Source organism: Lissotriton vulgaris, chromosome 2_1 (genome assembly GCF_964263255.1).
Source record: "Lissotriton vulgaris chromosome 2_1, aLisVul1.2, whole genome shotgun sequence".
NCBI lineage: Eukaryota > Metazoa > Chordata > Amphibia > Caudata > Salamandridae > Lissotriton > Lissotriton vulgaris.
Window position 1 is genome coordinate 1,149,254,602 of NC_141687.1, and position 27,546 is coordinate 1,149,282,147.

The following is a 27,546-nucleotide window of genomic DNA, read 5'->3' on the forward strand; positions in this document are numbered from 1 at the left end:
ATGGCGAAGTTGATCTGCATACGATTTTCTTTTTCTTTTCCGGGTTGTGTCGGTGTCTCAACCTTGTCATTATTCACTGATTGATCTAGCGTCCAATGAGGCAGTTTTGTTCTGATTGTTTTCCCAAATAGCAAGGTGGCTGGACTCTCACCAGTTGTGGAGTGAGGGATTGATCATTAGACCTAGAGAGACTGGCACAAGGCTTAGATTCTATCGATTCCCTTATTGGACACTCGTTGAATGACCCCCTTGAGGGTGCCAATGAATTGTTCAAATACACCATTGGCCTGGGGCCAGAGCAGTGCGCTCTTTTGGTGTTTGACATTGCGTTGGACAAAAAATTATTTCAACTCTTTGCTGTGAAAAGGCAGGCCATTATCAGATTTGAGGATTTCAGGGATGCCCTACATTGCAAAGACCTGTGGTTTTTGCATTTGTCTCCCCGAGTGGGATGGGTATGCTCAGACGTGAGTCCCATGCACTCCACACCACTGGATTCAAGAAAGCCGGGCTGAAGACGGCTGGAATGCCAGAAACCGGTCCTCGGAAGCTTGTTTCCGGTCCAGGGAAGGCACGGCTTGGCAGTTCGGGCCAGACTGTTCCCATGAGGCACAGGGTCAGACTGATTTGCATATGGCCATGTCAGAACTGGGGTGGTGTGGAGTGCATAAAAACGATGGATTTAGGCCCAGATCTCTGTACTGGGGTGAATGTATGACATTGTTCTGCAGTCTGTGCATCACCTGTGGTTTTAGCATTTGTCACCCCGAGTGGGATGGGTATGCTCAGACGTGAGTCCCATGCACTCCACACCACTGGATTCAAGCAAGCTGAGCTGAAGACGGCTGGAATGCCAGAAACCGGTCCTTGGAAGCTTGTTTCCGGTCCAGGGAAGGCATGGCTTGGCAGTTCGGGCTGGACTGTTCCCATGAGGCACAGGGTCAGACTGATTTGCATATGGCCATGTCTGAACTGGGGTGGTGTGGAGTGAAAACAACGATGGATTTAGGCCCAGATCTCTGTACTGGGGTGAATGTATGACATTGTTCTGCATTCTGTCCATCACCTGTGGTTTTTACATTGCAAAGATGTCATCAAGCCATTCTATGATTTTGTCATGGGTTGTCAAAGATAGGTCGTCCACCAAAGAAAAATGTGAATATTCGTCTATGACTACCTTGAGTCCCAAAAAAGTAAACTACAACCCTCTCCCAAGCATTGTCAGGAAGGTGAAACATTATCCTTGGGTGCTGTGTCACCTTTGGTGACAAACAATTGCAAATTTGGCACACCGTATGTTTCTTCTCGACTCGCTCATTCAGCCGGGGTAACCCCACTTGATCCATTAAGGTTCGTTTGGTGGCTCCGATACCATTGTATTCTTCATGGGCCAGCTCGGCGTCCAAGTATGACGATTCTTGAGCATCACAGTATAACCCCTTCTTGGGTGACGGGTAACTTACCCTGTACATTTTTTAACTTTTGCAAATCAACATCACCAGCAAGGGTCCAGGTCTTTCTCCTCCAGGAGTGCATGGTAATGAGCTCTTTGATAATGCTCATGTTCTTATCTGCATTGGTGGCAGCAATGATTTGTTCCACAGACAGAGCCTCTGGTGTACAGGATCTCACATTAAAGTTGAGATATGCTTCAGCTGTCCTTGAGGTCGAACAGTGACAAGACAGTGTCACTCAGGAAACGGAGTCTGCTGGGCTTTGATCCTTCCCTGGGTTGGGCACTATCTCATAGTCATACTCTTGCAGCCTCAACCCCCACCTCTGGATGTGAGTGGGTATCTTATCTTATTTATTTATTTATTTAAAAAGCGCAACATTTATCCCACTGGGTTATCACGGCGCTAGTGTAGCCGGAGAGTGAAGAGTCAGTTTAGTCTAATTGAGGACAGTAGCCCCTGTGCTAAGGAAATAAATGAGTTTTAAGTTTCTTCCTGAACGCCATGTGTTCTGCAGTTAGCCGTAGTTCCAGCGGATGCTCGTTCCAATGAAGTGCTGCAAGGTGCGAGAAGGTGCGTCCACCTGTCCTGTTCTTACTGATTCTTTTGGTCTCAGCTACTGCTAAGGAACGTGACCTTAAGCATCTGGGTGGGACATAGAATCTGATTCTATTCTGGAGAATCTTGGGGCCTGTGCGATAAAGTGCCCTGTGTGCATATCCTAATTGTTTAAATCGTGCTCTTTGCCACATGGGCATCCAGTGAAGTTGCTTCAGGCAATTTGTCACTGAGCTGTATCTGCCTTTATTGCACACCAGTTTAGCAGCTGAATTTTGTATCACCCGCAGACGTTTAAAAAGGTAATCTGGCATGCCAACAAAAAGTGCATTTCTTTAGTCTAACCTGCTGACAAGCAGGGCTTGTGTGATGGTCCTCCTGCTCTCCAGTGGGATCCAGGGGAAGAGCCTTTTTAGAAGCTTCAGTGTGGCAAAGCTTCTACCACACAGGATCCACACATGGTCCTGCATCAATAGGGTGTTATCAATGATGATGTCCATGTTTTTTACGCACTGTTTGGTGCTGGCGCCGCACCCAAAGAGTGGGGCCACCAGGATGTGTCCCAGATATGATTGGCTCCACTGAGAAGCAGGATTTCAGATTTCTCTGCGTTGAGCTCTAAACAGTGGGTTGACATCCAGGTTGCCATCTCAGTAAGGCAGTTGTTGAGTTTGGCTCTTGTGTCATCATGCCTATTTCTGATGGCTATTGTCAGTTGGGTATCATTCACATAGGAGCAAATTCCAAAGCCCCATTTCATGCCAATTTTTGCCAAGGATGAAACAAATCTAATGAAAGGGGAAACCCAATACACCCTTGAAGGATGAAACATAGGCATTGAATAATGTAGGGCTCAGGGACGCCACAGCTGAGGTTTTTTGGAGTAGATGAAAAAGCACCTAGCTGCACAGTTTGAGTTCTGTTACATAGGAATGAGCTGAGCAATTGAAGGGCCTTTGCATGTATCCCTTTTTCATGCAAATTTTCCAATAAATGTTGGTGGGAGACCGTGTCGAAAGCCGCCGACAGATCTAGCAGGATCAGAGCTACTGCCTTTCCATGGTCCAGCAATGATCTTATATTGTCTAGGACAGCCAAGAGTGTTGCCTCTGTGCTGTTGGTGGCCCTGAAACCTGTTTGTGAGGAGTCAAGCAACCCGCTGGATTCTAGGTAATTAGATAGCTGTCTATTGACAAGTTTCTCCAGTACCTTGGAAAGATAGGGGAGCTGGGAAATTGGTCTGGGTTGTTTACGTCGGATCCTAACTCACGCTTCCGGTTTCCAAAAACTGAAAGCAACGCCTGGTGGTCTGTGATGATAGTGAATCGTTTATAGTCGAGAAATACATGAAAATGTTTGCAGGCCCGCACCACAGCCAGACTCTTTTCTACGGCTGAGAGTAAGCACGTTCTGCATCAGATAGACTTTCACTGGCGTAGGCCACGATGTGCCTCTGGGAATTTGGATGGCCATTGTGTTTAGCAAGGATTTCTCTTAGCTCTACCAGACTCGCATCCAGCATTGTAGAGCGTTTGATGATGCCATGTTTTAAGAGTTCTTCTAAACCTTTCTCTATAACTTCCTGCAGATGAAAGCAACTCTACTGTGTCACTGTGCAACAGGCCTACTGTCTTCATTGATATGAAGCTATAGTTTAATTTTCTAGAATCTTCCCAGGCCATGAAACAATGATGGGAATCAGTGTGTGATCTCAGGCTGAGCACAGCGGTTGTAGCTGAGGTATATTAACCAAATGTCAGCAGCGGTGGCAAAACTGAGCAAGCAGGCACTCTACAAAGTCCCTTGTAGAAAGTGAATGGTGGCTTGCACCAATGTCTTTTTGTGGCTCATTTTTGCTGTGAATGACCCTTGGATTGGTAGTGGCTCAGAAGTGGTCCAAGTATATATCTTCATACCTGACGGAGTGAGGTGAGGCACAGGGGATAGGCTGTTACATTTTTCCACTGGCATGCTATTAATCGAGGCACCACTGTCTTTGATGAAAGTTATCGGGCGATCGTTCACTTTCAATGTGATTTTGCGGCAGGGTCCAAATGAAGTTTGTCGCTTTGTTTAGTTAAATTTCTTTGAACTGTGATCTTCTTTACAGGTAGCTTACCCCACATATGCACGCCATTTTTTGGTTAGTACCATCAGCGCACATCCATCTTCTGCGCTGATACTCAATAGTGATGTCGAAGATCCTTTATAGGATGAGCTTGATGACAATTGGTTTTGCCTGGTTTCTACTTGTCATAGACCGTGTGTTCGGTTGGCCTGAGACAGCCAGCCAAACACACATGAGCACTTGGGGAGTGGAGTGGACGTAGCACTCCTCCTCCTCCTCCCTCCCATGCCTCGGCCCCTCGCCTTCCAACAGGCTAGCTAAGAGCCTGCAAATGTAAAATAACACAATGCAAAAACATTGATTTATTTTACATTTGCTGGTTATGAGCCAGGCAGTGGGGCGACACTCCACCACCAATGCGGAGGAGCTGCCACTGGTTGGACTTCTAAGTTAGAAAGCTTATGCTTCAGCTTTTTATGGCAGTTTAAAAAACCAAGAAGGACATCTAGATTTTTGATAGTTCCTAAAAATCAGGGAGGGAGGGGGTGGGCAGTAACCAGCGTTATGCTCTATTACTGGTCGTGTATGCTACAGCATATGGGGATTTTGATCATGGGCAACACACATAATGTAACCTACGCAGAAGCAGATATATATGAGCTTCCACTGGGGTCTGAGGCTAAGGATTGTTTTCTGAGAAATCTTGAAGTGAGCTACTATAAACAGAATCAAGACAGTGGATGGGGCATGAAAGGTATGTTGACAACTGAAGGGAAGACTCGGAATCACTAGGTTTGATTGGTATACACCCCTACAGGGTTAGCCTGCATTACCTGTATAATTTAATGATAACATGAGCAGAAGATTTGAACTAAGCGGTATCTCAAGACTTGGTGATTTTGCTCAGCTATGCTTGTTTAGCGAGCTTCAAATAAAGTTTGGCTTCACAAGAGAGAAATTCTTTAAATATTTGCAGAGCAGAGACTTAATTAATAAGTTGGATAGGAAACAAGTCTTGATCACAAAATTCCTCATCATCGAAGTCACTGACTGAGGAGTCAGAATGGGCCATATTTATACTCTATTAAATCAGGCTCTACCAGATGATCTAGAGCAACAGAATGCTACGTTGGTGGGAAGACTGGGTCTGAAAGGGCCCCTACTCCAGGGCTCTTTGGATACTGTCAGGGAGACACTTAGAACCACAGGACTAAAGAGCCAGCACTTTAAAAAGGTATTTGATTCATAGTATACCCCAGCGAAGCTATTGCCATGTAACAGGAAATCCAGCTCTCAATGTCATCTGTGTAAAACTAAACAAGCGGAAAGTGTAAACGTTTTATGCATTTTCAGGGCTAAATAGCTACATTCTTAGGAGAGGACTAGCCCATGTTTTAATTGTTTTATGGTTTTCCTTTACTCCAAATTTCTGCAGCCTTATCTTTGTGTTACCAGTATGTCACTTATTGCATGGCAGCCTATGATCTGTGATATGGGTTGCAAAACACCAATTCAGTTTTAATTTTCCCATACCAGTTTTTGTGTTGTATGCAGCTATATCGCTGTGCTCTGGCATGCCCCCGGCCAAGACCCTCTCTATGACGGGCTACTTAGGACATCACAGAGAACGTGACCATGCCTGGAACATGCTCGCCCCCTGGTCAGCTGAACCCCTATAGCATGGTGCAGCTGAGTTATTCGAAAGAGGATCACCTGGCTCTCAAACCCTCAATTGCCCCAAACCTAGCCCCACATCCCCAGATGAGGTATGGGACACTTGTCAAGTATGTAACAACAAAACTGCTCACTCTAACACTCATAAAAAGGCACTTTCAACCACTTCCTTGAATTTGGATTTGATAAATACCTACTCAATCCCTAATTCAAAGGTTAAATGTGTGCTAATTAATGCCAGGTCACTGGTTAAACACCATTTTGAATTTGCCAAATTAAACATTTTTGGACACACACCAGCCAGGCATAGCTTTTGTAATTGAAACTTAGCCAGATCAGTCCTCAGACCCCGAGATGACAGTGGTGGCTCCATCCGGTTATGCTATTTTTAGATTGGATAGAGCCCATAAGAAGGGTGGCGAGATAGTGGTTATCTAGCGCAACTCTTTTACTGTCATGTCTACTCCAGCCCCAACTTCTGAATCTGAAGGCTTTCTGTTTAACTTTGAGGTAACCAAAGCACACTCCTTTAATGGTCTTCTTCTTTACCGTCCTCCAGGGCCAAGAGCCTCTTTTATTCAGGCTATAGATTTTCTTTTGGAGTCCTCATTGTTTAACTCTGAGTTCACACTACTCGGTGACTTCAATTTTCACCTGGAGAATCAGATGAATCCTAACCCACAAGTTTTAGTCGATACCATGTCGGCTGGGACTCGAACAGCTAGTGGGTAGTCCCATGCATTTAGCTTGATATACACTGGATGGCATATTTTTAAATATTTCAGCCATATCTAACCCAGCATTACTTCCTTTAACCTGGTCGGACGACAGTGCAGTTCTCTGGGAAATTATGGTCTCTGGAAAAAGTCACTCCACCAAGGTTTCAGGAAAACGTGCATTTGGTCCAAGCTCCTGAACTCAATTCCATCCTCGTTGAAAGCACAGCTAGAAGAGAATAACAACATTAATTTAATATTGATTCATTATTCATTATATTATCTGGCATGTTGGATCTATAGGGGAGGAGGAGGCTATCAACAAAGATTTGAAGATAGAAATGCACTTTATATCACTGCACAATATGACTGCACTAAAGTACTTTGGGATATTGTATTGGCTGCAATGAGTTATATGTTATGTATTTGTGTAGCTTCATATCTTAGCTCTTAAGGTACCTTCCTTAGATTAGCAAATGGGGGAAGATCTCTCATGCTTTATAGGATATAAGGTATTCAGCAAATGTGTTCTCGCTCTAAATATTTGCTGTACCAGATTGGATCAAAACATGTATTCTGTGATCAGGGCCAATGTCAAGGCAGGTAAACTGAATTTGTTTCTCTGGTGCACTTTAGGATGGTTAGTGCTAATGCATCTTTCATACATGGCTCTTGATCCATCATGCATACTTTGAGATACTGCTTTAATGCACTTTAACACAGGTGGTGCCCTAGGTGTGGTTTAGTCTTTAATTTGTATTGGTATCATGGGTGATGTGCTGAGTCATTGTATTTTTGCACTTTATAAGGTGAAATCCTATTCTGTCACTTTGTACTGTGTGTCGTAACCATCCTCTTGTTAATGCCATGGGGAGCTGAGTAATTGTACTATGAAATTTTAACTTGACATTTTGTACTGTTTCTTAAGTATCCTGCTGTCAATATCATATGTTTATGTATTGCCTCCTTCACTTATAAAACATTATCAAAATAGTTATAGAAGTGTATACATTATTAGTATAAAACATAATCCCATAATTTTACAGATATCGACCTCACTCTACTGTTCTCACTTCTACATTTGGACCAACATGTTGACTGACCACACTACCATCATGTGAACCATTATTCATAGCATCAATTCAATTTAAACTAAGCTTTATTCAATTTCTTCACAGGAAACCATAAAAGTATGTACATAAAACAGATTCTATTAACAAAAAATTAAAAACATTATATATTCCATAAATAAATACAGGCATTATTATATCACCATAAAATATTAATATTAAAAAAGTCTTCTTACGTCAGTCGCAATCTTGGAAGACCTTACCATAGTTACAGACATTTTAATAGCACCATAAAAAAATCATATTAAGATTGTCTTTCGACAATTAATCACACTCTTTAAAAACATTACCATAGAGAAACTTATGTACTCATTAGGTAGAGGCTGTAAAAATAAAAAGGCAGGTCGACATTGCCAAAACCCATGAGACCTCAATATCGGTAAAACCCAAGTCTTTCTCTGTTCTTTATAAAATTTACAGAAGAATACAGTGTGAATTGTTGACTGCTGTGACGTGTCATTACAGGGGCAATTACAAAGACAATGAGACCAATCGTTTATCTCTGGGAAACTAGTCGAGCCGTGGAATATACCCAATCTGAAACGCATTAGCAGAAGTCCAGCTTGTGTCCGCGCAATAGATTTTAAATATGGTTGTATGTCATAAGTGACGAAAATCATCTGGTTATTATGGACACTCTGCTTCAGTAATTCGGAGACAGTCTTAGTCCCGCCAATAACCATAAACACTCACTTTTAAATTTCTTTCTCTCTGAGTGTTCCAAGGATTCTGGCTGATCATAAAATTCGGGGTGGGCCAGATCACTCATAAAATCTCTAGTGTATTTCAGCTATGGCATGTGGAGCGCCAAATGTAATTTAAGACAACCCCTAACAATGTCCCGATTGAGGGTGGTTTTCTCATTGGACCAGATCTTATGCCACAAAATTGGCTGGATCTTAATTAGATCAGTTAAGAAGATTAATTCCAACTCAGTATGGCATACGTAAGTGGAAAAGCTACCAGGTACTGCTAGGAGAAATCTCAAAAAAGCATTCTCCACCACTTGCAAAGGTTAACAGTCAGTGTACCCCCATACACCTGCACCATATACAGCTTGTGATGTACACCTTGGCTTCTACATGATTCATAATTTTTTGAGCGGTTTTCTGCCCAACTTCCTTGAAAAATTGGATAATGCTCTGGTGGTTTTCATAAACAGTAGCTTCCTAGCGTTGATAGCCTGTCTCCACGTACCATCCTGATCAACAAAATACCCAAGTAGGAGAATATCCTTTTGATAACAATCTTCTCAGCTTCAATAAAGATATCCCTACATTTTAAGTTCCTTTTCTCAAACTTCATTATAAAGGTCTTGTCTTTGTTAACTAGCAAGCCTAAGTTCAACATATAATTTGTAACACTTGTTAATTAGTGGTGTTGAAGCCCCAGCTAAGTGTGTACCATAAGAACAGCATCATCAGCATAGAGGAGGGCAGGGACTGGGCAGCGTCCAATTTGTGGTAAATCACAGCACTTATCAGTCAGTGTGCGACAAAAAATTCACTGTTAATATACAATGTATAAAGGAAGGGTACAAGTATGTATCCCTGCCTTACCCCTCTCTAAGCTGAATGATGTAGTGTGCTCTCCCTTAGCCCCATACCACACCCATGCTATGGTTCCAGAATATAGTTGCCTAAGGGAATCTAGTAGAAATGGGTCAACACCTAGGGCGACCATTATGTTCCACAATTTATAAAGCTCCACACAATCAAAGGCCGATGATAGATCTACAAATGCCAAGAACAAGCTCCCCTGCTTGGCCAAAGTGTATTTCCCAATTAAAAGCTTCAAATTAAGTCCCTCCTCGACAGTCCCTAGACTGTCCTGTTCGAAAATCATCTAGGCAATCTAAAAAAGCTTTATTGTCAGTGATCACTAACTGTTTGGTGAATTTATCAGGGTCGACTTTGGACCGATGCAGAGAATAGCCATTATTTCTATCCAGTGTGATGTCATAATCAGATGTGGGCTAATAATTCTTTGTTTTTATTATTTCATCAAGCAGGGCGAGACATACACTCTAGTGAAAGTGGCCCTTAAGGGATTACAATATCTCTCCCTCATCACATACTATGTGGAAAAACATTCAGATCAAAAGAAAACATCATCATACCTTTAATTATTTCACATTCCAATCATCATTTAGTATATTGCTTATATGTGATCTTTGCGAAAGCATTCTTTTTCCACTATCGTCTATCTTCCCAAAAAACAGAAGCTTAGACACTCTCACCACATGTACAGGACTAAAACACTTTCATTCACCTTTAACAATTTGAAAAAGCTTTCTTATAATTATCCAGTCACCACCCACGGTAACTCATGGCTTTTACTTTCTTTTTTTCATCAAAATATTCTTTACTTGCACTTTGTTTATCAGAAACCTCTCCCTGAATTTTTGTAATATCCATTCTTCGTAAACCACGCAGGATTTAAATTAGAAACTGGTGTTCTATCTCTTAACAAAACAAAAGGAGAAACACCTATAGTAACACCAGTAGTACCATGTGGTGTCATGTTGAAACTCCAAACTTTCTCTTTCAAAAGCTCAGACAAATTCAAATTATTAGCAATAGCTGTTTGCACTCCTTCTTTCAAAAACTGGTTAACTCTCCCCACTAACCCATTAGAGGCTGGATTATAAAAAGGTACTTTAACATGTTATATAACATGGTTGTCAAAAAACGGTGACATTTCCAAAGACACAAAATGTGAACAATTATCTGTAGCAATCATTTTGTAAAATCCTTCAACATGATTTTTTGTTTGTGTCAGCTGATTTGACAAAACAATGATAAAGCCATTAGGAAACATAGTAAATTGTTCCTACCAGCTATTTACAAACATTTGACAAAATATGTAAGGACCACAAAAATCAAATCCTAACTTTTCCCATGGTTTATCAGGCAAATCTGCTTTACATTTTTTCCTTCAGGTAAATATTTAATATCATAATTGAATTCCTATAAATGAGACAATAATCTTATCAGTCTCAACGAAGCTCTTTTGGAATGACTGTTCCCTAAAATAAAGATGAAAGGTTTGTGATCTGTATATAAATCAAATCTTGTGCCCCAATGTACATTCAAAATTGTACAGCTGCCCATGAAGACGCCAACACTTCTCTCTCAATAGTACTACATTTGCTTTCAGCATCACTCAACATGCAGGAGGATACAAATGCCACTGTATCTTTCATTCCATGACAAATTTGGCTAGGTAGTGCACCTACAATGCATGCAATGGCATCCACAGTTCTAATACTCTTATACTTAGGATATTTAATCTTAAATGTAAGAGTATTATAACTGTGGATGCCAGTGGCTCATAGCTGGCTCATTAACAATAGCTGTTTGGTTGCCTTAAATGCTTCACTAACATCATCTGTCCAATCAAATTGAGCACTTTTTTCAACAGACTGCATAAAGGTAGCACCATCAATGTATATCTCTAAATAAATCTGGCATAGTATTCACTTAAACATAAAAAAAGACCTAAGTGCATCATTTTCTTTAGCAATAGGAGCTTCCTAAATAGCACTAATTAAAGACAATGCTGTAGTAATACCTTCTTGCATTAAACTGTGACCCAAATAGTCAACATGTGTGGTAACAATGAATTTATCTTTATTCACAGTCATACCGTGTTGGAAACATTTTTACAATACCCCTTCTAAACTTCTATTATGCTGCTCCACACTTTCTGCAAAAATCAAAATGTCATCTTGAAAAGTCTGAATTCCAATTTCATCACGAAACAATTTGTCCATCATTCTCTGAAATACTTCAGATGCGGATACCAAAGCAAACAGATATATGCGTGCCCTGAAAGGTGTAACAAAAGTAGTCAAAGGTTGAAATTCTACTGAATGAGGACAATGATGATAGGCTGAACGCAAATCTGTAGTAGTAAATACTTACCCACTATATTTCTGTTCCCGGAATGCAGATCTGCACATAGACAAATGTCACCTTTTTATTTTCCTTGCAATGACAGCTGCTGACACCCATTCAGAGGATTTTACAGGTTTGATTATCCTTTGTTCACATAAATCTTTTACTAATTTTTTCAGATCTGGGTTGACAGACATTGGTACAGGTATATCTTTTTGGCAACTGGTCTAGCATCATCTTTGAATTTTATCCAGTGTTAGAAAACCTTTTAGTAAACTAACTCTGTCTTCAAAAACCCCCATCATACTTTGAAATCGACAAACAGTTTCTCACTCCCTGTGTCAACACTCAAAACAGGCAAGTCCCCCAAAACAACAGGATGCCAAACCTGCCGCCATAACGGAAATGCAAGTCCCCGAAGACCTATCTGCCGAAGGAGGGGCCACATCCTCAATGAGCTACTTAGAGCTTGTCAGTCTCCCACTGCGTGGGATGCCAAAACTGTCACCATCACAGGAATGCAAATCCCAGAAGCCCTGTCTGCTGAAGAAGGAGGGGCCACATCCTCACCATGCTGCTTATCGCTCGTCATTCTCCCGTAGTGTGGAATGCCAAAACAACCACCAAAACAGGACAATAAGCCTCAGGAGAACTGTCTGCTGGAGGAGGGGGTCACATCCTCACTGTGCTACTTAGTGCTCGTTAGTCTCCTTCAACAAAGGAGGTGACCAGGACGCATGCCCGGGCGAAGACCATGCCAAGAGCAATAGGGTCTCCACCTATCCAACCCTGGAGGAGGCTGGGCCAGGCCTCGTCTTGTTGTGCATTGTGGACCCCAATGTAAGTGACCATTACTTGTTTGCCCTGTACATTTGTGACACTTGTGTTCCTTATCTAATGTGTTTGGAGTTTTTACCTTTGCGTATTTTGGCTTTTTATTCCTTTTCAATGCTTTTCTCGCTCTATTTTTTCATGATGGGCAAATGCAAGTTTAAAGAGCTGAGGTCAGTAGAGGGTAGAAACAACACTACATTGGATGGCTTTTTGAGCATGCAGTGGGGGTGATCGCCCAGGAGATTCATCTGTCTGAGAGAGATTTGTCGCTTGCTATGGACAACAGGGGTATTTCTGATATTCCGCTGGGTCGAGCCAGACAGTGACTCTTTTAAATATAATGGAGACCCCACTGTTAATGACTCCGCCTTGTCACCACAAACACCAGTTTTCGCTGCGAAGCACCTCAAGCGGGGGAGAATCACCAAAAGACAGAACATTCTCGGCTCCAGAATGAGGAATCTTTTGACTCACTTCTAGTTTTATTTCCTACTGTCTTCCAGGACTACTTTTATTTTTTAAACATAATTTGATTGGCATTTTATAATTATACATGACAAAACAACATAATTTTAGCACTTAACCAGGATATTGGCAACCGGAATCTACATTAAGATCAGTAAGGAGCAAGGTCCTACCCATAGTCCCCTACCCATACATACAATGTGACGCATTACCCAAATCCTTGATACCATGAGCAACACAAACGCTACAAAAATGACCCCTGCATTAAAGGGGTTGCCCATTTAAATCAGCAATCTTGTTCTTCCGGTTGTTCATCTTGCCTCCTAGAAATGATAGAGTCCAATATTCCTACCCCTTAACCTCAAAATCCCCCCTGTAGTGTTTCCTGGACAACAGGATACAGCCTATGGTCTTCTGTTAAATCACTGTGCTCTCCATTAGTTTATTAGTAGGAACTATTGTAATGGTCAGTCAAAAAAAACGAACTTATATAAACAACTTACAACAAACCTAATCATCTCTAAGGGGGCCCTCACTGTTTTAAAGTAGGGGTATATGTGGGTGCTCTACTATCTCCAACTTATGCATTTGGGCTTGGGCTCAAAGGCACAACTGGGCACAGGGACCTTCCTGCTCTAACACAAGCGGGCCTCAAATAGCTCCAACCCTATCCATTGCTAGCCCAAGGTTCCTGCATCTATTCTTGTCTGTTAGGAGGTTCTGCCAGTTCTATATTTCCCATTGTCTTCTTTATCATCAAGGGAGGCATCTAAGACAGCCATCGGCCTTTCCCAGTTCCCTAGTATCTCTGACCAGAGGCCAGCAATCGGACGCCTACGCTATCCTCTGTTATCCTTTCTAATGAGTCCGGTCTCTTCCGCCATGGTCCATGTCGTAACATCCCGCACCCAGCCTTCCAGTCAGGGGCCCGCTTCAGATTTCCACACTCGCGCTATGTAAAAAGGCATGGGCCAGGTCTATAAATCGAGACCCACTCTCTTTGGCTTGGGTATCGGGAACAGTCCCAGCAACCAGACATCTCAAAAACAAGCAAGCGGATGACCCAGCATATCTGTCAATTTACATTCCCCTCGCCATAATGGGCACAGTCTGACACAGCTCCAAGTCAAATGCTCAAAGTTTGCATCCAACACTGCACACCTAGGACATTATTGCATGTCTCCCCAATAAATAGATTTAAGCCAGTGCAGAATCAAATAATTCATATGCAGGTAGTTGAACTGAATAAACTTCAGTTGCATATTCCTAGAAATACTCTTGGGGTATGCCAAGACCCGACTCCAGACGCGTTCTGAAATTTTGCGCCCCAATATGGTTTCTCATTTGGTCTTTAGGGCTACAAGCGGCCTCTTGGCCATGCCTACCATTGTTCTATAGATCTATTTCACCAGTAGTCCGGCATTCCCCATTGTCAACAATAACTGTAGTACCCAATGCACCTCTTGCTCGTCCCTAACACTAGACTACGTCATCAAATGCACTTGTGAGTGCCTCATAGGTCAGAAATTGGCCCATGGGCAACTCATAATTCTCCACCAGACCCTCCAATGGAATCAATGTCCCAAGTTGTAAGCAGTATCGCATTGTGAGCAACTCCGCTTCTGTCCATGTAGTCAACCTACGGGTCCTATAGAATGTAATCGCGTCTCTGTGTGGGAACCCAACCAATGGCAATGCCGGTGCATACAATGGGCTCTGTGCCATTTGTTGCACACATCGCTTCCAACAGTCCAATGCTACTGACAGCAACACCCCTGTTCGGGGCATGACCCTCTTCTGAGATAAAGCCCAAGCCATTAATGCCTCCTGGTGGATCAATCGTCCCATATGGCCCATTTCCTCGTGGTCCAAGCCTGCTAACCAACATGCCACCAATTGCAACTGAGCCGATAAATAAAACCCAAAATCTGGGAGTCCCAGGCCTCCGTCCTCCGGTGCGCATCGAAAAGTCTCCAATGTCACCCTGTGCCTACCACCATCCCACACCAGTTCTCTAAAGAGGATATCCATTTGTCTAAACCAGGACCTAGGTATCCTGGAAGGGAGATTGGTAAACAAGTACAACAATTGCGGGAGCATGACAATCTTAGACAATGAGATTCATGCCATAATGGGCAATTTCATTGACCTCAAAAATGTAATGCTATACTTAAGAGAACAAAGGACACCTTCCAGGTTCCCCTGTCGCAGGTCTTCCATTGTGTAAAAAACGTATATTCCCAAATGTTTAAACATGTTCGGGGATCAACTCAGTCCATGCGGTATGTGTTCAGGTCTCTGACTGTCACCCATTAATGGGTACAAGCAAGTCTTATCCTTATTTACGCGGAGGCCTGATTACTGCACAAGTTCTTCCAACAAGTCTATCGCGTGTTGTACTCGCATAGAACTGTCTCGTAAATAAAGCAGTATGTCATCAGCATACAATAATATGCAATGCTACCTACCCTTCCCGTGTATGCCATACCCAGAGCCTTCGCTCCGTAACAGTTCAGCCAAAGGTTCTATGGCTAATGCAAACAAGAGAGGCGACAGTGGGCATCCCTACCTCTATAGATTGAGCGCATAGAGATAATGTCTCCTGTCTTGATCTGCATAGGGGGGGCTCTATTCAATAGTCTGATCCATTTCAACCACTTCTCCCAACTGCATCCGGAGCATAACCTCATAAATATCAAATGATTTACAGAAGGGGTCTAGGATATAATACCGCACTTATTTGTGTTACAGGAATTTTGTTCGTTAGCATATGGTGTAATGCTCAAAGGAAACAAGACCCCATAGTTTCCTATGATGTGAAAAGACTTTCCACAACAGACATTTGCAAAGAAAATTTGATTAGCACACATTAAAGACAAATAATCAGTTCCACCAAGCGAAGTAGTTCACTCAATTCTTTATTCTTTGAATCTTTGTTTTCTTCTCTTCACAGTAGCCAACGTGTTTCGTCCTATTTAAGGACTTCTTCAGGGCTCATCAATTATCCGTTCTATTGCATCAGTATTCCCTCCTCTCAGATTAAGCAGACCATATAATAACTCTTCTGTATCTCAACACTATTGAGATCCTCAATTAAAGAAGCGCTTGTCTTTTTTGTACTCCTATGGGGTTCCGTTGGTGAAATAGCAGCTTCAGGTGCTTTGTATCCTTTGTTTGGAATCTCTAGTCAAGTTGATATTGTTAGATGTAATTCCTTAGGCAGTATATGGTCAATGTTGACCCGTGAGTCTGGTCATCTGGATTCAGTCCCTGGCAGCGTTCATGAGGATCCTGCCCTATCCTTGCCTTGCCATCTTCTCCCTTGGTACCCCTGCCGTGAGGCATCCCAAGGGTCATGTGGGAGCATCACATCTACTCTTTCAATGGCGGCACGCTGCACCTTGGCTCCCTTAGTGCCCCTGCCATGAGGCATGCAAAGGACACAGTGAGAGCCTTCGATCTACCTTCTAGTAATTTTCTCTTTCTACTAGCTTCTTTGTGTTTGTTCCGCCACACTTCCTGCGGTTTCTCGATCTGAGGGAGCTCCGCCCTACCCGGCCCCTCCTCTTGCTCCTAATTGAAGCCCATTTACTCCAGTATCCCCACAAGGTTTAGCAGGAACATGTCCATTCCCACCCCGAGAGGTGTACCCCATCTTCCAGGTGGTACCTTTGAGACCTCAAGTTTATAAAACCGGGTCTCACGAAGCCCCATCCATTGGTGATAGAAGCTTTGGCCATGGTGATAGAAAGTTTTCTCCTGGCTTTCTCCACTGCCCCTAGGCCCACTGACACCCGCCAGGCCTTTCGCCTTATGATCTCTAAAAATAAATATATATATTTTTTAATTCTTTTTATTGAGTTATGGCATAACATACATTCACTGTCAACAGCGGCAGCGTATTCATGGTGAACATGAGATGTCAGTAATACAATAGCTAGTATATCGACAATGATCAGAGTATGCCATAGGTCTAACACATAAACTTCGCAGATATATCACAGTGAGCGCAATAACACAGCACTACAACAATCCAAGTGATTATTTAAGAATGTTCATCATCGCTTGCAGGTGTTGGAATAGCAAGAAATTGTTCAAGTGTACCCCAGATATCCCTTGGCCTAGATGTTACAGGCAGTTCTTCAGCGTATGTTGCCAGATTTTCTTTACAATATACCATAACTTTCATCCATCCCTCCAATTTAGGAACAAGAGCACTGTCCCATGTGAACAGGAAGCGACGCTTCGCCAGTAGAAGGGCAACTCTGACAAATCTGCCCATGGTTCCTTTCAGATGTGGGATGTGGTTTAGTAAGCATACGAGAGGTGTACAGAGTAGCAGCATGCCCGTCATGATGTGGAGACGATCAAGCACTCCTTCCCAGTATCTGAATACCGGACTACAGCTCCCAGCAAGGTGTAAGAAGTCAGCATGTAGTTGCCTACAACGTTTGCATTGATACGATTCCCTGAGGCCCATTAAGTGTAACTTGGAAGGGGTATAGTATATCTGGTGCAGGAATATAAAATGGATAATGCGTAAATTCCTATTGGGTGTAAGACGGCCTGTTAATTTACATATTCGCTCCCATTCCGCCCCAGTGATTTGTGGGTCTAATATTTCATTCCATTTATCTAGGCTTTTGTCAGGCCCTCTGCTCGTTTCTTCCTTCACCGCCCTACATAATCTAGTAACTAATTTTTTGAGCAGCATTAGGAGCAGCTGCAAAGACTGGAGTGACGGGGGCTCAGTAGAAAAGTCAGGGTAGTGGTCTTGTATGGCACGTTTAAGGCGATAGCAGGTATATTAAAACAAGGAGGTAGGGTTTTGTATGTATTCCAAGTCACTGCTTTCAAGATATTGCCAAGTGGGGTAAAGGTGCCCCATTTGAACAATGTCAGTTTCTTTTAGTGACTTTAGAGGTCCTGCCTCCTGGGTGACTGATAAGGCGGCGTGATGGGCCAGCGGAAGCGCATGTGCATACAGCGGTAATTTGCGTGCTCGATTACCAATCGCCTGCCACGTAGCTACGATTGTATCTAGTGTGTTGATTTCTATCTTTGGCATGTGCCTATTCACATGTGTCAGCATGCTTCCAAGTGGGGTGGGATAGGCATCACCATCTTCCACCGCCACATGAGGCGTAAAGGCGTGTAGTCGGAACCAATAGTATGCATATTGGGCTTGAGCACAGAGATAATATACATAAAAATATGGTGCAGTAAAGCCACCCTTTTCATAGGGTAGTGTTAGCGTGTGCCAGCTAACTCTAGGTTGTCCTGTGCCCCAGATTAATCTTAGTAGAAGGGTCCTTACTGTTTAATAAAAGTGTTGAGTCAGTTTTATTGGTATATTGCTAAAAAGATATAGAAAGCGGGGAAGTATAACCATTTTTATCACAGAAATACGATCTGCCAGAGACAAAGGCAGGTGCATCCATCGATTCACTTCTTGTTCTAATGTGTCGTGTGCTCGACCATAATTCTCCCTGATTAATACTTCGGGATCACGATGCACCCAGACCCCCAGGTATTTAACTGGGTCCGTCATCCATTCTAAGGGGTATTCCAGGTGAGGCTTGGATGTGATTGTGGTTAATGGTATGATGACTGACTTTTCCCAATTGATTGTTAGACCAGAGAACAGACCAAATGTTATGTATTCTCGAAGAACAGGGGAAAGGTGTTGTTGAGGATCTCTGATAAACAAGACCATGTCGTCTGCATACATTGAAATGCAGACTGGTCGTCGTCTAAAGATGAGGGCAGACGCTCTGTGACCTTGCCGAATCTTACAAGCAAGTGGTTCGAGTACAAGGGCAAATAGGAGACAGGATAAAGGAAAGCCCTGCCTGGTGCCACGTTTTATCTGGAATGGTATAGAGGTGTGGCCGCCCACACACACCCTGGCTGTCGTGTCAGTGTATAAGATCTGGACCCACTGTAGAATGACATTAGGGAATCCCATCTTGCGTAGAATATGAAACATGTAACTCCACTCTATGGAGTAAAATGCTTTAGCCGCATGAAGCATGATAGCGGCCTCTGGCAAGTCAGGATTAAGGATATGGAACATGGAGAAAATGGTACGCAAGCTGTGGGAAGTGGATCTTTCCGGTATAAATCCAGATTGATCCGGGAGCACGAGGAGGGGCATCAAAAGTTGAATCTTTGTAGCTAGTATTTTTGCCAATATTTTTGCGTCTCGGTTGATCAGCGATAGCGGGCGGTAAGATTCACATGAGGTAGGTGATTTGTATTTTTCAAGAAGTGTAATGATCATGGATTGCCGTAATGAGGGAGGTAGGCTGCCGGATTCATGTGCCTCTGAGTACATTTCCAAGAGATGGGGCACCAGAAGGTCCACATATGTTTTATAAAACTCTGCTGTAAGGCCATCCGGTCCCAGTGCCTTACCATTAGGTAGGGAAAGGATAGCGTCTTTGACATCCGATTCATCTATGGGCAGGGATAAGTATTTTCGATGTACGTCTGATAACCACGCACAGGCTATGTCAGAGAAGTATTTCGCATTGGTGTCTTCAGCTTCACTGCCATGTGTGGTGTGTAATGCTTTATATTAGTCCCTGAACTGTTCTACTATGGCTTGTGGGGTGAAATGTTCTGACCCGCTGCCATCAACGGTCTAGTCAATCTGATTATGATTTTGACGAAACAGTTGTTTAGCGGCTAGGATCCTGCCTGGTCTGCCCCTTCACTATATGCTCTGACTGCATGTCTCCGCCCTCTATAGGTGAGGTAAGTCATACCTAGTTTGCCTTGTACCATGGTGCAGCGGCCCTCTGAATCCGTGTGAGTGTGCATAGGGTGAAATGGGATACCTTTCTTAATCAGAATGAGTACGCCACGTGCATAAGTAGAATAGGACGAAGCCAGTCGGAACCCCGCCCACCTATGAGCAGTTCTAGAGTCTGTGTGTTTTTTCAGGTGGGTCTCCTGTAATAAGGCAATCTGTACATTATGCCTATCCAGATATGACAACACCTGCTGTATCTTTTTTGGTGAATTGAGGCCACAGATATTCCATATCCTCACCCATTATCTATGTGGAAAGGTCCTGATATGTAAACTGTGTGTAGCAAACAGCACCCACTCAACGATATCTCTGCAATCATCGCTGTATCTAGCCCTCTGACCACGCTACTGACAATCTCCCGAAATAGTACCCAACCCCCTAGCCCCTCCCCCTCCCACTTTAGCAACCCAATCTTAGCAAAGGCAAATTCCATTGTCAAAACCAAACTTAAGAACAGAACAGTGGTAGTAGGGTACACCCAGTAGGGGACGTAGGGGCTACAACCACTCCCTGATAGACCGGGGAGGGGCCACCTTAGAAGTTTTGATGCTCCTGACCGGTAGCCCACCATGCTAAAACAAGGAGAACACACTCAAGAATATTTGCAATCCCTTTGCCACAAGGAGCAACAGAGAATCATACATAATTGGCTAGAATATCACATAACATTGCCGTGCATGTCCGCGCAGTTGCAGGTCCAATGAATGATGTCCATATGCATTCAGGCACTGTACAGCATCCCTTGCAAACTTCTTGATACTGTTATACATAGGTGATAAAGGCATACATATAGATGACATTTGGTACACAAATCAACACCCTGGGAGTAGGCCTCTGTCAGGGAAAACATTGAGAGATAACCAGTAGGTTTGCTAACCCTTTGGAAGTGAGGTAACTAGTGTAAGAAAAGGATACACAGTGAAAAATAGGGAGTGCAACAGTCAGTCATCAACGTCGGACGTTTGAGTGAAAGATCGCTGATTTCTTTGCAGTAGTTTTGCGTGATCTATGGCCAGCTTCGGGTTCGAAAATATCTTAGCTTCACGGTCCGTAGCTATGCGGAGCTGGGCAGGGTACAGCATGGCATATGGGATCTGCTCTTTCATGAGGAGTTTTTTAATGCCTGTACCGTGGCTGTGAAATCCGGGAAGAAGGATAGGACGTTGCCCTGATGATTGATGGTGCCCTTCTGCCGAGTGATGCGTAGTATAGGGAACTGGTCATATAGAATTATATCTCCTGTGCCTACTGAAGGCTAATGGGACAGGAGGCATTTAGGGCCTTATTATAAGTTTGGCGGCGCAGGAGTGGGACGGTACTGCTTCCGCACCGCCAAACCCGTATAGGAACTGCCTGCCAGATCATGGGTTTTCTTCTGGTCTGGCAGGCAGATCCTTGGTGTTCCCAGGGTGGTGCCTATGAAACTGGAACCGCAATGGGAACATCAAAGGCAGTACCTGAACAGCATGGACTGCTGCAGTCCATGCTGTGCAGGTACTGGTGTGCAAGCACACAGGGGGTCACAATGCATGCATACAGGGAGGGCATGTTGTCCCACATGGCGTGAGGCACCACTTTGTTTCCTCACCACCACACTTTTCATGGCAGTTGCGCGGCCATGAAAATTGTGGGGGTGAGCAAACTCATAATATGACCCGCCAAGAATATTGCGGCCTCAGTATTGCACTGCAACCACCAGGGAACGGTGGTTCCCTGGCAGTTGTGGTGGTCCCACGGTGGCCCAACCATCCTAGTTGTAATAGGGCAGTCGGGAGACCGTCACCGTGAGTCTGCCAGTCCGTGGACCGCCAGACTCATAATAAGGACCTAAGCCTTTGCTTGCTGCCTTAGCAGTGCAGCCGGCCTCATGAGAAAAGAAGGCAGACCTTGCTATTTTATTGAATATAGAACTCCTTTGTTCAAACAGGTAATCAGGTGACTACCATCTCTGAAACTCGAGGATTTATTTTCGGCTTTGCATGCATGATGGCTATTTACTTAGCACTTAGAAGTGCATAATGAGAGTATGATAGCTATTGATTAAGCCCTTCGCTGCTCATGATGAGCTCAGCTCGTCATGCAGTACACTGGTCGTGTGCTCATGAGCTCCTCATGAACCATGGGATATAACAATTTCCAGCACAGGAGAGGAATCAGCTTAGCAGTCATGTGGTTAATAAAATGTATCATCATGGAGTGGTATCTACTATTCATGCTTTTGGTAACTATTGCCGCTACCATATTGTCTGCATTGTGGTAACAACTCATCTCGTTTGCACCATTCTCGGATTTTGATTTCAATATACATATTTAAATTGTATCCTCTGTGTACCAGAATTCTTGAGTTTATTATTCCTTCATGAAAGAGGATTTGGGGTTCCACTGATTGTCCCTATAACATCTCATGTGACTGATCGTTACCTGGAACACATCTCACTCAAATAATGCTCAGGGGGTTTTGGAATGATTGCAATACAACAGGTTTTCTGATTTGCGTTGGTAAACAGACTAAGGGCCTTACTTAGATCTCGGTGGATGAAATACTCAGTCACAAACTTGTTGGATATCCCGTCCGCTGTAATGCGGCAGACAGGATCTCTGTCACATTTGTGACAGAGTATTCCCCTCCGCCAAGATTTAAACTAGGCCCCAAGTCCTTAGTACCAGGTAAGTCTGGAAAACGGACCTCTGTCTCTCTAGAAATATCTAAAGAACCATTCTGTATTTTTGGTCCTTTATTAATGCACCTAGCCCAGAACACAACCTGATCATAATACTTTGATGGTTGTAGGGACTAGGCATATTCCCATTCAAACAATACAGTGAAAGGTTGGCATTGAATAGGGTACACTGCAGTAATCTTGCATCCTTTCTAAAAATTGTTTCACCAAATAAAAAAAGCAATATTTGTGTGTGCTATAATTAGCTGGTGTTATGCTCAGAAAATATCCATGTGGTCTGAGTACAAATCTATGAATGATCAAAGCGTACAGACTTTTGACCTTCAGAAAGGCTATAAAAACTTGTTTCTTTTTACTTTAATTGGCACCCTCACCTTCGTTTCCTTGCAGCGCCTAGATGCCCTCCCACCCCCCCCCCCCCACACACAGTGCCTTGAGACCCTAACGGATGAGTAGTCGCGCTTTGCAAGAAACCTGATTGATTGATGCCTCTGTGTAATTGTTGCGCTATTTAAAAATACCTAATATAACTTTTTACATCCATACATGCTACATAGCAATTATGATCTTGTGAAATATTATAGGGCCCGATTTAAAATTCAGAGTATGGATCATTGTTCCTCTGTCACAGTAGCGAATCCATCCAGACGGTATGATAGCCTCCATATTTATAGTCTGATCTTAAGTCTCTCCAGCATCTGAACCAGATTACTTAATCATCTGCAACCCCTCCATCGATATTGGGATTGTGTTTATACGTCCGTCTTATTTAGTGTATTAAACTGTCATAATGGAATGGGTGGACCAGCAACACGGCGCATGTAGAGACAGAGTAGTATTATTTAAGTGTATGCTGCTATCAAATTAGTAAATTCATCTGCCAAAATGGTGGACACGTCCATAAGTTCTTGAACACATCTGAATAACATTACCAAAATAGGTCACCTGCTCCTAACAATTTAAAAGTGAAGCCTCTACCCCTACTACTTTTTTCTTCACTCAGACCAGGAATAGGATTAGCAGCTGTAGCAGCAGCACCACCACCACCACCACTAATTGAGACAAACACTGTTATTTTTTCCTTTCTATAAATGTTTAATTTCAATTTAACAATGAAAGGGAGAAGATCCCCTAGACTTTCAGAAAATTAATTTACGTTTAGGATGGATACATTTGTGAGGGCTGTGTCACAGTTATTAGGAGCCCTCGTGCAAACAACAACTAACAGTCAGAGAAGGTAAATGTGGGACAGAATAGTAGATAAGGTCAATACTGTGTCACAGGAGGACATTAGCAGTACTGGAATGACCTGTGGGGGGACAGCATGTTCCCTAGCTTCCAGGACCCAAAAAGAAGATGCTCTAGAAACATTTAATAGCCCTCCTACGCCCCTCAATCTCATGCCTTGAAGGAGGGATTTGTTGTTCAAACTCCACACTGAAGGTATTTTTAGAAATTCGAAGTGGAGACTAGTGAGCTTTGCACTTGGATATACTAATTTCAGAGAAATTAAGGTGTTGGGTATGTGTACGATTTATCAAAATAACGGATGACTAAATTGTGCTGCAGTTCAATAAAAAACATCTATTTGGTATACAATGTTATCAATGTCATATTTAAGCTTCTCATTAACTAGTGAGTGGGTACAATTCCTGCCTAACACTTTACCTATGTGCTTAGAAACAACATGTCTCATGATGCATTGATCAAACATTTTGTAGAAAATGTATATATTTTTTAACATGGTGTACAACATTTATAAAGAAATATTTCTGAATAAGGGTTGGTATCTCTCATATTATTATCTGTCATACAGAATCTTTCCATTCACAAATAAACATCTTTCAAAAAAAAATATATTTTTTTTAATTAGCTATTTATCTCTGTTACTACATTTATTATATTATGTTTCAACATGTGTATGTTTTTCCTTTTAACTGTGAATATGTGCCTACTTATAAATACCTTTGGTTTCTTATTTAGACTTATTTTAGTTCAGACAATATTTTATCACACACACACACAAAATAATATGTACACAATCGGATGTTATTACACAAGCATCATAGAGAAATTGTGCTATGATAATTTACACACAGATTAAGCAAAGTAATTAACAACAAATATTACATTCTTCTTTACAACAATGTGACCAATTACATTTAATTTATTATTTTGTAATCATTTACCTTTTTACAAATATTTATAATAATGTTATCTGCCTTCTTTTGTGCAACACAATTGTCCAAATAAGGAAATGCAAAAAAGTATACATTTGAATAATGTAGATTTTCCTAGTTATTATGACTGAAAGTCTTAATTTTATTAAAGACACGGAGGCGAGTATTATGCTTTCTAATCTTGCATTTATTGCAATGGCAGCCAGAAAGAGAAAAAAACTACAGTTCCCAGGGGGCCAGGCAACAACTGGGCCATGGGAATGTGAAAAAACGAGAGTACGATAACCAATCAGCACCAAGAACATAGATAAGAGGCCATACTGACTGCGCAGCTTCCTCTGTTCGCTGACGAGCTGGTCAGATAAAGTCATTGAACAAGGGAAAAATAAAAAGAACAATAGAAACAGCCATAGTCCAGGAACATATTTCTTGAATCACAGGAAACCAAAGCCAAAGTCCAATTCTGGTATCTGGAGGAGCCGGGAGAGTCGGGCAGTCCACAAGGGTGAAGCACGAAGCCGATGGAGAGAAGATCTCTTATGAAGAAGCAGGTGGCAAGGCCGGATTCACTGTAGGGAGGGAGAACACAAGTTAGCAGTGTAGAGGTGGGATAATACTCGCCTCTGTGTCTTTAATAAAATTAAGACTTTCCGTCATAATAACTAGGAAAATCTACATTTTATGACAAGACCGGAGGCTCCTATTATGCTTGTTCAAAGCATATCAATAACATCAGAAGCAACAGAATGAATGGGTTTACAATAGAACATGCGGAAAACACTGTCATTGGACCAATCAGCTGATCTCAGAATATCCTCCAAGCGGGAACCGGACCAAAAGGCCTTAGAGGCCATGGCTCCCCTGGCCGAATGCGCTCCGAAAACGGAGACGTCAATACCAGCAAGAGACATAACCCAACGAACCCACCTGGCGAGGGTAGGGGAAGAGACGGGAAGGTGGGGTTTACGGAAGGAAATAAGCAGTTGGGAACAAGAGGACGCTCTGAGATTAGCGGTCTTTTGTTCATACACTTTTAAACATTGTCCCACACAAAGCTGGGGTTGATCAGGGAAATAAGGATAGAAAACTTAATCTAGATTAGGCTTCGTTCTCCTGCGAATCTGGAACAGAACACCTGTAGGAGAAATTTGCCTAGAAGAAACATCCAAAGCTATAACATCTGAAACTCTTTTGATAGAAATTAAACAAAGCAACATAGTTAACTTAGCAGATAACATTTTGAGAGAAAGGTTAGAATTAGCAGGCCAATTCATGAACAGTTTAAGTACAATGGAAACATCCCATGAATGGTTATACTTAGCCAACGGAGGTTTAGCACATCGAACGCCCTTGAGGAGGCGACAGACCAGGGGATGAGCCCCAACAGGTTTGCCATCGATCTGAGCATGGTTGAGGGAGATCGCGGAGCGATTGAGGTTAATGGTACGATAGGCCTTACCAGAGCTGGCCTCAGAGGCCAGGAAATTGATGATAACATTTAGAGGGGCTGAAATGGGATTGATATCCCTTTCCAAACACTAGCTTGCCCAAAGAGACCAGGCAGATTTGTATGCCGTGGAAGTCCCAGGGGCCCAGGCCTGGTTGATGAAGAGAGCAGCTTCTTGTGAAATGAGGACGTGAGGAGGGGGAGGCCAGAAACTTTCCAGGCCGACAGAATCAAGGAGTTGTCCAGAATGAGATTATGGCGAAGGCCCTGGGGATTGAGAAGCAGGTCGTCGAAGGAAGGAATCAGGATTGGAAAATTTGTTGACATCTCCAGCAAGGAGGGAAACCAAATTTGCGCCTGCCAAAAGGGGGCAACCAGAACCAGAGAAGTGGCTTGGCGACGAACCTGAGACAGTACTCGGTTGATCATCAGAAAAGGAGGAAAGGCATAATTGAGGTGAAGAGACCAGTCCTGAAGGAACGCATCTGTAGCAAGTGCCAGAGGATCCAGCCGCCAACTGAAGAACTGGGGTAATTGACAGTTGAGGCGGGAAGCAAAGAGATCTATAGAAAAGGGACCCCATTTGCGAGAAAGAGAGAGGAAAACGGAGGGACATAGCTTCCAGTCGCTGGAATCGTGGAGAAACCTGGAATGCCAATCCGCTACGGAATTGAGATTTCCGGGAAGATACTCTGCTGTTAAGGAGAAATGATGGGAGAGGCAGAACTCCCACAGACTTTTCGCTAGATCCGCCAGAGGCTTGGACCTGGTCCCGCCTAGATGGTTGATATAGCGAACCGCAGAAACATTGTCCATGCGGAGAAGGATGGAACATTTGATTCTGTCTTTGGAAAGGCTTTGGATCGCAAAGGAACCTGCAGGCATCTCTAAACAGTTGATGTGCAACTTGGACTCCTCTGCGGACCATGTACCTCCAGTCGAGGTTGGTCCACATCGGGCGCCCCAACCCGACAGGCTTGCATCTGATTCTAATACAAGATCCGGGGCAGTGGCGAAGATAGCGCGTCCGTTCCACGCATCTAAATGGTCTATCCACCATTGGAGCTCGGTGCGGGACTCTTGGTCTAGGGCGACAAGATCTGCGTAGGCGAGGCCGTGACGAAGATGTCTGATTTTTAAGCGCTGAAGAGCGCGATAATGGAGAGGGCCTGGGAAGATGGCCTGGATGGAGGAGGACAGAAGGCCAACGATCCTGGCAAGAGACCTGAGGGACAGGAGGGACGACTGAAAGACGGAGGAAATCTCAGCTTTGATTCTGGATACTTTGGAAAGAGGAAGTAGGAGGGAAGCAGCCATCGAGTCCACAAGGAATCCAAGAAATTCCATGTTCTGGGACGGAGTCAAGGAGGACTTCTCCGTGTTGACTAGAAAACCCAGGTCCAGGAGAAGAGACTGAGTCGTCTGAAGATCGGACAAAAGAGAAAGGCTGTCGGAATTCATGATCAGAATATCGTCTAGGTAGATGATGAGTCTGATCCCGAGGGAGCGGAGAAAGGCGACCACTGGCTTCAAGAGTTTTGTGAAGCACCATGGAGCAGAAGAAAGACCAGAGGGGAGAGAGGTAAAACAATAGGTCACTCCGGACCACTGAAACTGAAGAAA